The sequence below is a fragment of the Macaca nemestrina genome, chromosome 5, assembly GCF_043159975.1.
Source record: "Macaca nemestrina isolate mMacNem1 chromosome 5, mMacNem.hap1, whole genome shotgun sequence".
In the NCBI taxonomy this organism is placed as follows: domain Eukaryota; kingdom Metazoa; phylum Chordata; class Mammalia; order Primates; family Cercopithecidae; genus Macaca; species Macaca nemestrina.
In genome coordinates, this window is record NC_092129.1 from 117,087,147 (window position 1) to 117,099,673 (window position 12,527).

General features: G+C 34.8%; 1 protein-coding gene and 1 long non-coding RNA gene across 5 annotated transcripts in view; one reads left to right on the forward strand and one right to left on the reverse strand.

Moving 5' to 3' along the window:
* LOC105479493 (adhesion G protein-coupled receptor B3) overlaps nt 1-12,527 on the reverse strand; it is a 735,858-nt gene that overhangs the window by 501,506 nt on the left and 221,825 nt on the right. The window lies entirely within an intron of this gene.
* Nucleotides 1-12,527, forward strand: part of LOC105479492 (uncharacterized) — a 143,404-nt gene that overhangs the window by 83,440 nt on the left and 47,437 nt on the right. The window contains exon 4 of one of the 2 annotated variants that reach the window (XR_985931.3): nt 8,761-8,775. The exons of the other annotated variant lie outside the window; for it this stretch is intronic. This is a non-coding gene — a long non-coding RNA (uncharacterized lncRNA). Of the gene's footprint in view, nt 1-8,760; nt 8,776-12,527 lie in introns of those variants that run through there. 2 annotated transcript variants of the gene reach the window in all.

Genomic DNA, 12,527 nt, shown 5'->3' on the forward strand with positions numbered 1-12,527 from the left:
CCCAAATATCCATCCTTACTAAATGCAAAACTACATGAAGAGAAAGACTGTGCCTTAGTCATCTGTGTTCTCCTGAGTACACTGCCTTGAATGCCAATGTATATTCAGGAAATATATACTGAATTGAATATAGTTCAACTACTCAACATCTATGAACTGGGCATCTACTATGTGCCAACATTGTACTAAACACGGAAAAAAGCAGATGTTGAAGGTGGAAAAGCAGATGCAGGACTTAATAAATAGGTTGGCATTTGAGAGAGATCACCCTGCAACACACGCAAAATATGAGAAGGAGGCAAGATTTGTATTTTATCAGTCACGTAACTGTGGATTTGACGCTAAATATGTAAAATATCCAATGTATAGTATTTATTTGAAAAAAAAAACTTTATAAGGAATGGTAGTTTAAAACCTAGGAGTATAGCTGGGTTAAGCTACTTGTCCCAGATCCCTTCCCAAGGCAATATAACCATCCTATTAGCCCCTAGAGCATGGTACTTCCCTGGTGAAGAGGGAAAACTGTTTCTAATCATAGTTTCCAACCAACAAATGACCACTTAAAAAAACATAAAAAATAATACTTTTCTCACCGACTTTTTAATGACTTGTAAAATTTATACACATAGTGCTGAATTCTTTATTAGCTTTATATTCTTTGGTCTCTTTTTTAAGGTAAGAAATGCATTTATATGAGAAAAAGAAAAACATCAACAATTACTAGAATGATAGGCAGCCAATATTTGTAGAATGAATTCATGAATGAACTATATTAATTTGTTTGGGGGGACAATAACTCTGTTGGCTTTTTTCCCCCCACAAGATGCTCTGTGGAAAAAGGCCCCACCCTTCATTTGAATTGCAAAGTTCCCTGTGGCACCTTCTATAAATGACTTCCTTATAAAGTACAAACCCTTTGGGGATCATTGGCCCAGAAGTTATGTACGCTGTAGTATGAATTAGCTTCAGGAGTCCCTCAGGATTCACAGCATATCTAGCAAGCTTGAAATAGGAGTGTTGCTAGATGGAGTGGAGAGGGATGTTTTGGAGGGTGGCATGGCAAAAAAGGTAATCTTTTAAACTTACTGCAAAAGAAGTTTTGTCAGTCTAAGAGTTTTTACGCTTAAGAAACAAATTTGACTTGCATGTTATTTCCTTTATTAAAGTAACAATAGCATATAGTTGTATAGGAAAGGACGGAAGCTATTTATTTGAAACTGATAACATAGGCCATCTGTAACACTGCAACTTGTTGTCATGCCTGGCTTTAACCACAGGAATTACTAGCAGATGGAGGCAGACTGTAATTCTGATTCACCCTTGCCTAGCTGACTGACCATAAGCCATCAGCCAGTTCTCTGCAGTACACGCACGCCACTTATCCCAGGCAGTGGCTGCCTTATCCGAAGTCAGACATCAGGATCGTCTCCTGATTCAGTCATCTCTCCACTTCAAACAGTTTGCAAGCAATCTGACCATATCTCGCTATTATTATCAAGGTGTCATGACACACAAAATTCTATTTTATTAAAATTGGTTTATATCTCACAATCTATTAGGGCTGTCATATAGACACATTTTGATGCAATTGGCCTGGGTTAAAGTGCTAGTGGAAAGAGTGAAAGCCTTAATATCTGCTTTGACTCATTTGTTCATAATCTTTTTGAACATAAAGATCAACTGATGCCGCCAAATGACTTGGATGAGGCATCAGCTAAACTGTCTGTCAGGGCATGAGGCTTATGCTAACTCTGCCCTCCTTGGTTCGACCTGGGATCTAACCAATATGATCTGTCTAATCACAGACCAGAGTCCATTTCCTAAAATGATAAGCTCAGGTATGGGGACGTGACTCACATTGCAACAAAGAAAGCTCTCCTTGAAACTTTCCCCAAGACCACTAGAAAGATGCACACACACATGCTCTTTTCTATCAGGCATGCTGGTCAGGAGTGGTGGAAACCTTTTTTGCTACCAGTTGGGGAAGAATATTTACTGAGAATAAAAGCAACAAAAAGTAGGCGGGGCGCGGTGGCTCAAGCCTGTGATCCCAGCACTTTGGGGGGCCGAGGCGGGCGGATCACGAGGTCAGGAGATTGAGACCATCCTGGCTAACACGGTGACACCCCATCTCTACTAAAAATACAAAAAATTAGCCGGGCGTGGTGGCGGGCGCCTGTAGTCCCAGCTACTCGGTGGCTGAGGCAGGAGAATGGCGGGAACCCGGGAGGCGGAGCTTGCAGTGAGCCGAGATCGCGCCACTGCATTCCAGCCTGGGCGACAGAGCGAGACTCTGTCGAAAAGAAAAGAAAAGAAAAGAAAAGAGAAGAGAAGAGAAGAGAAGAGAAGAGAAGAGAAGAGAAGAGAAGAGAAGAGAAGAGAAGAGAAGAGAAGAGAAGAGAAGGGAGGGGAGGGGAGGGGAGGGGAGGGGAGGGGAGGGGAGGGGAGGGGAGGGGAGGGGAGGGGAGGGGAGGGGAGGGGAGGGGAGGGGGAGGGGAGGGGAGGGGAGGGGAGGGGAGGGGAGGGGAGGGGAGGGGAGGGGAGGGGAGGGGAGGGGAGGGGAGGGGAGGGGCAGAAAAGAGAAATGGAGAATCAGACTTCTGACATTATTGGAGCACTTAGATCCAGTCATGCAAGCATCTAAAAATTTCAGTTGAGTCAATAAATCATTTATCTTGCTTATACCATGATATGGTTTGGCTCTGTGTCCCTACCCAAATCTCATCTTGTAGTTTCCATAATTCCTACACGTTGTGAAAGGGAGCCAGTGGGAGATGCTTGAATCACGGGAGCAGGTCTTTCCTGTGCTGTTCTCCTGATAGTGAATAAGTCTCATGAGATTTGATCGTTTTAAAAATGGGAGTTTCCCTGCACAAGCTCTCTCTTTGCTGCCATCCATGTAAGGCACGACTTGCTCCTCCTTGCCTTCCACCATGATTGTGAGGCTTCCCCAGTCACATGGAACTGTAAGTCCAGTTAAACCTTTTTCTTTTGTAAATTGCCCAGTATCAAATATGTTTTTATCAACAGTGTGAAAATGGACTAATACATGCCATTTTGGGGGATTCAGGCAAATATAAAAATGTGACAAAATCTGAAAGAGTTACAGAATACCCATACTTTTGGATACTGTCTTCATGGAACTATATGCCTTTAACAACATAAATTGAAAGATTATCCATTTCTCTATAGGGAAAGAATGTTTATAGATACTGGTCAAGTTTTCTTAATGTAAATAGCACAAACACAAATGTCTAAAACACAAAGCATTTTGTATATTTTGGATTCTGTCTAAAATATAAATTATTTAAATGATTACTAGGTTTTTTTTTTTTTTTTTACAATTTTGCCATCAGTAAAAATCATTGCAAAAACTTTCCTTAGCAAAACGATTTAATATTTTAGAGGGCCAAAATGAACAAATGTACATAGTCTTTGGGATCAGCTATATATAAACATGGTTTTAAATAAGTTATTTGAAATTTTATGTCTTTCTTATAATAATGAAGTAAACATAAAATAAAATCCTCTGAACTGAAATCAGGATAAAAATATTGGAACATTTTTCAATAAAAAGAAAAAGAAGTATTTTAAAAAGTTGTCCTAAAAGATTTCCTGAAATATATATTAAAATCCAAATAGAGAAAAATAAAAGAAAGTAATTTTAAGTTTAATATAATGAAAAAGTTAATCATATAGCAACAAAAATTAGAGTCATAAAAAAGCTGACATGATTCTCTGTAAAAATTAAGCACTCATACTCCATTAAATATAATAGATTCTAGCCATGATTATATATCTTAATTAAGTTATTCATATATAGTCTGATCTTGATTAGGTACTTGGCTAGAGAAGCAAAATTGGTTGACCTCATTGTTTAAAAAAAGAAAACAAGATAGGAGTGATAGATCAGATTAATCAGTCAGTTATTCAGCAAAGTGTATCTTTTGTGATGATTATTTTAGTTAGCTACTAAGATGGACTATTAACAAAAGTCCTTGATATAAATTGTTTTTATATTGTACTTGCCCCTTTCATCTCTCACTATACATAAATGTAAAGTACTTTTAAACCAATAAATTGCAAGAAAGATGTCTTTATTTTCAATACTTAAAAAAAAAATTTCAGATACGTCTAATTAGCCCAGTTCCATTAAAACTGGAGATGTGCTGAGAATAAAGGTCCTTTAGGCATATCCATTTGGAAGAAAACCCGCCTTTAATGAAAGTATAAGCTGTGAACAAATGGCCATGCAAAAGATGAACTTTTCATAAGCATAAAGTAGCCTTATGTGAATATGAAAATACTTCTTAATGTTACAAATTATGAGGCGGCGCAATGCTTGAAAAGTGATTGTTCTGAGTCTAAATAAAAAAAGAATAATAAATCCTAAATTCTTTATTTCGAACATATGCACTATTCATCATCTTGTTTTTCTAAATGGTGGCAAGTATCTATAACTGTTCTCAAATGCTGCCACCTAAAGGTTAAAGTTGGGTATAGCCTAATAATGTCTAGAAACAACAAAAAAGTACAGTAATCCAATCATATAATTTTACCCATTAATTTACATATAAATTTATCTTGCTGAATATTTTCTGAAGGGAAATATAAAGGCTACCCATTAAGTAATTAATGAATATTTTATCAAGGACTTTAACAAAAGAAAAAAGTTAGAAGACATGTGGATCAAAATAATACTAATACTAGTAATAAAACTTAAAAAGATGATTTATAAGATGTTTTTCAAAATAAAATGTTTGAAGTATTTATTTGCTGATTAAACATTTAAAATTAACATATAGCCACATGAACCTTAGTTTTGTCAATGTATTATGGGTGTGTACAAAATATTTCTAATTTTGAAAAAAGATCAGTAAGAGCCATACCTGTAAACTAGTTAAAACCATCAATAAAAAGAAAACATAACCATATGCTAAAAATACATAACAGTTTGTAAATATTTTGCAGAAGATAAATACCCAGGTCTAATCAAGTTGACTAGGATACAACCAGAGAAAGACAATACATAAATGTAACTGTTAACTTAATGAATTGAAATGTTGCTTTTGGTAAATCCATAACAAGAAAGTATTTATAGCACTGTTTATTCATCACTGACTATAAAGACTAACAATATCTGGAAAACAAAATATTTTGGTCCAAAAAGCCATTCTAGGAATAGACTAGAGCTGATTTCCTATAAGAAAAGTAAACTACCCATCCATTCACACAATCTATCAATCCTTTTTGCTGCTACTATATATTTACCAAAACTGTCTAGTAATAATTTCAAGTCCCAGACACTTTCTATGAAAGTATGGCCTAGTGTCACCTTTCAGAAATCAACAAAATACTGCTTTGACTTCTGTGCTTTGGTCTTATGAGTTTAGTTTAAATGAGTCTGTTAATCACAGCCTGATCATCTCGTTGTTGACTGATACAGTTCAGTTTCAGTACTTAGAAAGAAGGCTCCATCTACCCCACCAAGACACAGCTCCCACAGGGAGTCCTTCACAAGGCAGCAGTTCACATTTCTGTCTGACATCTTTTTACCTGTAAGTCATCTTTATATGTCTATAGTAATCACTAGACAGGACGTTCCTTAAGAGCTGAGACTGTGTCTGTCTGGTTGGTATCCTTAATATATATTTATTGATTGAATAAATATTGAAATTATTTATATTTAAAATTAAGAGTATATAATTGTTTGCTGAATGATATGAGTAGAAATATGGTATATATTAATAGGCTTGCTCCTCATTCTTTCTATGTAAGTTTTTAAAAAACTAAAATTCCTCTCTAATAACATATTCTGAGGAAAAGTATCACTTTTTAACACCAAAATTATTTACTTGAAATAAGGTCATTTGTTTTTATTTTTTTGATGTGATTAAAACTTTATAAACATAGTTGATATTTAAAATACTGTAATACTTCGGGATCTACAAGGCCTGGTTACCGTTCTCATTTCCTTATCCTTAAAATGGCAATAATAATGCTGTTTTCCTAGTAATACTGGGTCAGCATAATGAAACAAAATAAAATCTAAGTAAATAATAGTCATACATCAGGAATCAGAAAAGTCCGGTACTTAAATTTAAACTATTTCTTATAGTTTTAACTAGGCATGTGCATTTGTTGCTAGATGTGATCTTAAGACCACATTATTTGTAATTAGCTAGGGGAAAACATCTGTTTCTGTGTGCAATGGCTCATTTTCATGCTTCCTTTTTAACCTTAGCAAATATATCAGCTGATTTAGGCAAGTATTTATACGAAAGGAAGTTAAGACCCAACATTCTTTTTACAGTTTTGTTTTGGGGAAAGGAAAGGGAAGGGTAGGGGAGGGGAAGGGAGGGAAAGGGAGGGAGAGAGGGGGAGGGGGAGGGGGGAAGGAACGAAGGAGAAAGAAAAGAAAGAAAAAGAAAGGAAGGAAGGAGGGAAGGAAGGAGGGAGGGAGGGAAGGAGGGAAGGAAAGAGGGAGGGAGGGAGGGAGGGAGGGAGGGAAGGAAGGAAGGAAGGAAGGAAGGAAGGAAGGAAGGAAGGAAGGAAGGAAGGAAGGAAGGAAGGAAGAAAGGAAGGAAGGAAAATACTTCATTTCTACCCAAACTGATGCTTGTGGTGGATTGTCATTAAGGCACTGAGGGGATATCAGTGAAGCACAGCTATCTGCACCCAGAGCATTTGCCCCACTACTACAGGACTCTTTAAATTGAGATTTTTGAAGAGCCAAACACCCAAAATTTTACTATGTGAATCATGATTTAAAAATTATAAAGACATTCATATATAGACTGCTTAACTGAACAATCTAGTTGCAAATTCCATGAAAATAGCAAATAGTTTGATACAGTCATCAATGTTTAAAATTAATTAATAGTGGCTTTACTTGAATTTCATGTATGGAATTCTGACAGTATCCAGAACTATATGTTTAAGCTACTAAAATATAACACTGGCCTTAGTCTTCTTAAAGTCATATGCTTTTTCTTTAAGCTATATAAATAGGATTTTCAAAAATGCTATTTAGTAAAATAGCATTTTACCAAATTTGAAGCTTTACATATGGATTCACTTAAAGCTAATTCAGGAAACAATGACATTTTATTTATTATTAACTTTCTAAAAGGCCAGAGTGTCAGCCACACTAAATGCCCTTTGAGAAAAGAATGTTTTAAAGTGTGCTTGAGTTTATAATTCATAATTCATAACCCATAATTCAAAATTCATCATTATGAAGGATGTATAATTATAATAGTCAAACCTAGATACTTGGGGAGTTACCTGGAAATGTAATAATAAATTATAAGGTCATAACATGTTATTTCCCAGAAGGTCGTAATTTAAGATAATAGTTACAGTAGTAATATGTAAAACTGTAGATTTTATGCATACCAAAATCACATTTATAAATGGTAGCATTTATCATAGGTAAAATTATCCCATCATATTAGAAAATCCTAATACTATCAACAGTGTCACATGGCGTGAAAAATATATATGATAAAAATTCCTAAAAGTCTAAAAGTCAAATTTTAGAGTTGGCACATACTGTAATGTGTGGAGTATTAGCATCCAGAGATCTTCAGTGTTCAGTCATTATAATTACACTATTTAACAACTAATAAAAATTTAGAGCTTTCATTTACTATTTAGGATTTTCTGAGTTATGTTAACTAATTTGGAGAGAAGAAAGAATACATGCAAATTTTTTTACAAAATAAAATGTTTGTCCAGGCATACAGATTTACCTTTAGGGATATGTAATATAAGCATTTTAAATATTTAATACAAATTTCTAGTAAAATAAGTTATCATAATTTTACTTTCCTTCTTACTCCCTTGCCCCAAGAGTGAATATATTATTAATACTGGTGAAGAAACTTAGATCTTATAATGATATCCCACACTTTTCATTGTTGGAATTCATAGCCAATAATTTAAGGTTGAATGTTACATATTATTACTTTATACCATTGAAAATAACAATTGAAGGCATTGGTTAATCATGAAATTTCCCTCAGGATAAGCAGAATCTTTACTCACCATTTTTAATTTTCCTTATCTAGTCCTTTTTGCTAATGCACTGCCTCCTCTCTTATCACTAGCACTTAGAGAAATCACATCTGTTATACTAAATGTTGCCCCAGTTATTTCTTCCCTGGGGATTAATGGCATTACATCCAGGGGATTTTCATTAGCTTTCAGAGAGAAAAATACATGAAATATGGCCGTAATCCAAACTGCAATCTCATAGAAAGTAGCCAAACCTAAAACCAGAATATGTTCACCTGCTATTTAGAAATGAATATTATCCATTGCTTTTGCTGAGACTGGCTTGGAATTATACAATGCTAGCATGTTTATCATATTACATATTAATACCATCTATTTAAAGACATCTTGAAGGATTTGTCACAATTTTAGTAATTGCAAACTCTTAATTCATAAATGGCTATCTCAGTTCTTTTTGTTTTCAGCAATGCTGTTTTCCTAAAACCATCTCATGTTCCAATAGCTAAGTTACACAGAGGAACATGTGTGGTTTTTGGGTTTGTGGAACTTGGAGAAGAATCAGCCTGTAGCCACTTTGCATTAATGAATCTAAATAGCCAAATATTCAATACATTTCTCTCCTCTCCACTTTATCTGGCATTTTGTTGTTGTTGTTTTGTAAAATGGTTCTAGAATGTTTGAGCTTGACCAGCAACAAAAAAAATACATTAAAAGTCTAATTGATACCTAGATATTTTCCAGGTGTCTCCAGATGGGCCACTGACATAGAACCCAGAACTACTATGTCTTTCCTGTTCAGAGCAGGTAAGCACTAGGCAGTTTATTTGAAGTCTTATTTAGGGTTACATTTAAAGGCAAAAACAGCCACATAAACCATAAAACAAGCTTGTACCACAGTTTTTGTGGATGTGTTATTTCAGTAAGTATATACTGAATTCAAATGTGGTAAAAGAAATCACAGAACTAATAAACTCATTCACAAAGGCCAATCATTTTGGTGTATACTGCATACCAAACATTAAACCCTGGCAAACTCTAATCTGGAGATTTAATAACACTATTACTTAAGGGAATTGAAGAAAGATGAAACATTTTAAAAATTACTACCAGCTCTTCAACAAATTGACCGTTCAATTTCTGTTTTTTTCTTCTTATACGTTTCCTTTTTAAAAATCACTTTTAGTTGTTTTTTCCTCATCAAATAATATCTTTTTTGATAATTGTTGTCTTCACTTTCCCCATATTTTCTATTTTTCTTCTTAATAAAAATTTAGCTGTTGTATTATGTAAAATAAATACAACAACAGGTAGTCAAGTCACTACACAGTATTTCTGCAGGCAAACAAATGCTAACTAAAGCTGGCAAAGACTTGTCTTCAAAAAAATTATCATTTTCTACAACCTGACAGGAGAAATTGGCTGTTGCAAATACTGTAAATATTGCCTGTACAATATTTGGAATTATGGTACACTTTCCATCCTTTCAACTACTCTCCAAATCTCAAAGTCTTACACACATGGCTGTTTACACACTTTACTTATTTGAAAGTTACAGCAAGAGAAAATTTATAATACTTAATCACAAAAACCATAAGATAGTCATATCAATGAAAAAAATTGTTATACAAAATTTTAGCAAAAGTTTAAGTATCAAAGATGACCTTATGAAGAAATAAACCTAATCAAATAAGGAATAGACTTAACTCCAGTGAAATATTATTCACTCCATAAAAATGTCCTTTCTTGCCTTTAGGTAGATTTTAGGGAGATAAAACAAATTTAATTTGACTAGAGGATAACAAGTATCACATATTAATGATTATGACATATGCTCAGTATTTCTTTTTATGTATGACTTTAAAGCACTTCTTTTTTCAGAAAATAGACTAATGCAAGTGAATACCTCTCTTAATCTTTTATTAATAACTTCAAATGGAAGAATGCTTTTGGAGAAGGAGAGCTTCCTAGTTGGTGTGCAGGGAGTCAAGTCAACTTAAAATACAAATTATGGAAAAAGGACATTTGGGAACACACATGTTAAACTTTGTGGCAAATAAGCTTATCAACAAGAAAAACATGCTACAAATGCTTGTTTATATTCACAAGGAGTTTTTTTAATGAGTACAAAATTGATTATATGAACAATCAGAAAAAGAGAATCTTTATTCCCCCATGCAATCAGCACAATTCTAAAAGAGACCATTAAATTCGCCTAAGTTAAATAAAATTTTGAAAGGGAATTAATGCAAGTCTTCACACTTTATCCCTGTTTCCCCTCAGTCATCTGTTTCTAGCTTCTCAAAATATTAATGTTAATTAAGCATTTTTCAAATATAAATAGAAAAAATAAATTCTTCATCCTCCTTGTAATAGACAACTGAAGATGGGAAATCTTACATGATTTTTCTATCTGTGCAAGTTCTTAAAGAAGTAGTTGTTCATAAGAATAAAACAATTTTTTTATCGTTTTTGTCTTGGATCTTTTATATGATGTGACTGACTTGTCCATCTGCCTTAGTACCTTTCTCATATTCAAGACCATGTTTTCCAAGAGAAGGGTAAGTTAATAAAAGCTGAAGTTGCAGGGACTTTCACTCAAACACTTAGAAAGAAATGAAGAATTAAATGAATAGGGCTCTATAAGCAGAAGCTAGATTAGTGTCAAGCCACAGAAGGACCTATCCTTTGAGTAGGCTACTCTGCATCTCAGCTTCTAAAGAGTGGTTTAATAACAATAGCAATCAGACTGAGTGTAAAATTTGCCAGGCACTCTTCTAAACACATCACAGATCCATACTGGTTTAGCCTCGTAAAACCCAATGAGGCAGGTATTATTTTTCTCCTCACATTAAGCATGAGGAAACTAAACCTCAGAAATGTTCAGTAACTTGCTCTGAATCACAGAGCTGTCAAGTGGCTAAGCTGGGATTTGAACCCATTCAGACTGACTCCAGAGACCACACTTTAACCACTACACTTCATTGTCTGGATAACTCAGGGGATCAATAATGACTCAATGTTTTCACCTGTGAAAGATGGATTAACTCAAGGGTCAAAAGCTCAAATGTCTTTGGATGCTATGAGGGAAGTAAATAAATTTAGCATACTGTCTGAGATAAAAAGGATAATAGGAGCTGTGGAAACTTGATGAAAAAACAACTAATGGCTAGACAAGACCAATGTATTTCCAAGCTCCTCTTGATTTTTCAAGACATGCTGATAATAAAGAATTCTATGTAAAATTTCCAAACGATTAAAATACTAAATAGGCCAAATACAACTGTGATTAAATGCTGCTCCTGAGCCAGCAGTTGGTGACTCCTCAACCAGATGAGTTCTAAGAATTCTTTCAGCATCATTGCCCTAGGACTCATCTATAATACGCATGTGGCAGTATATCTAACAGCCAGTCTTCACGCGAAATAATGCTACTGGTTTCTGACATAGGATATTCAGTAAAAATCACGTGGCTAACTATATTAGGAAAGATGAGTTTGCCTTCCACAATAGAATGTGGCTTTTCAGCTGGGCGTGGTGGCTCACGCCTGTAATTCCAGCATTTTGGGAGGTTAAGACGGGCGGACTACTTGAGGTCAGGAGTTTGAGACAAGCCTAGCCAACATGGTGAAATCCCGTCTCTACTAAAAATACAAAAATTAGCCAGGCATGGTGGCCTGTGCCTATAATCCCAGCTACTGGGAGGCTGAGGCAGGAGAATCGCTTGAACCTGGAGGTGGAGGTTGCCGCAAGCCAAGATTGTGCCACTGCACTCCAGCCTGGGTGTCCGAGTGAGACCCTGTCTTCCCGCCCCACCCCCAAATAAAAGAATGTTGCCTTTTATTCAAAGTTATGTGTGCACACAGGCCTCACATAAAACTGGAATTTAAAATAACACTTTATAATTTGTCATATGTGAGAGTCCATAACTACAAATAAATTGGAAACATAGACTTTTTCCTACTTTATCTTAGGAATAGATATTTGCTCTTATATTGAATTTATGATTTGAATTATCTAATTTGGCTACACAAATATTGCTTGCTAACATTTGTCAGTATTATTTGCATCATAAATGTTTAAACTGATCTTTGATGTTCTTGCATGATTTCTCTCTTAGATTATTCTGTCTAGAAAATTTAAGCTTCTGTAGATATAATTATCACTCTAAATTTGAACCATACATTTGGCTTACTCAAAACAACTAAAGATATTCCTTTAATTTCTTATTTTAGAAAATCTCTATAAATAATTTTAACTATGGCTTTAGTCATGACTAAAGCCATAGTTAAAATTATAAATACATTAAAACGTTTCTATATCAACCAGAGGCTATTTACATTTCTGAAGGGATTATAAACTTGGGAGTCTTTGTTTTTAGTTGCCTATATTTAGAAAGTGATAGATGTGTGGAATAATTGCAATGATAAATGCAGAATAATTGAAATGCAAGCATCTTGTAATTAATTTCTCTCTAATGTACTTTAGCTTCCAGTTGACTGCTGAGAAGG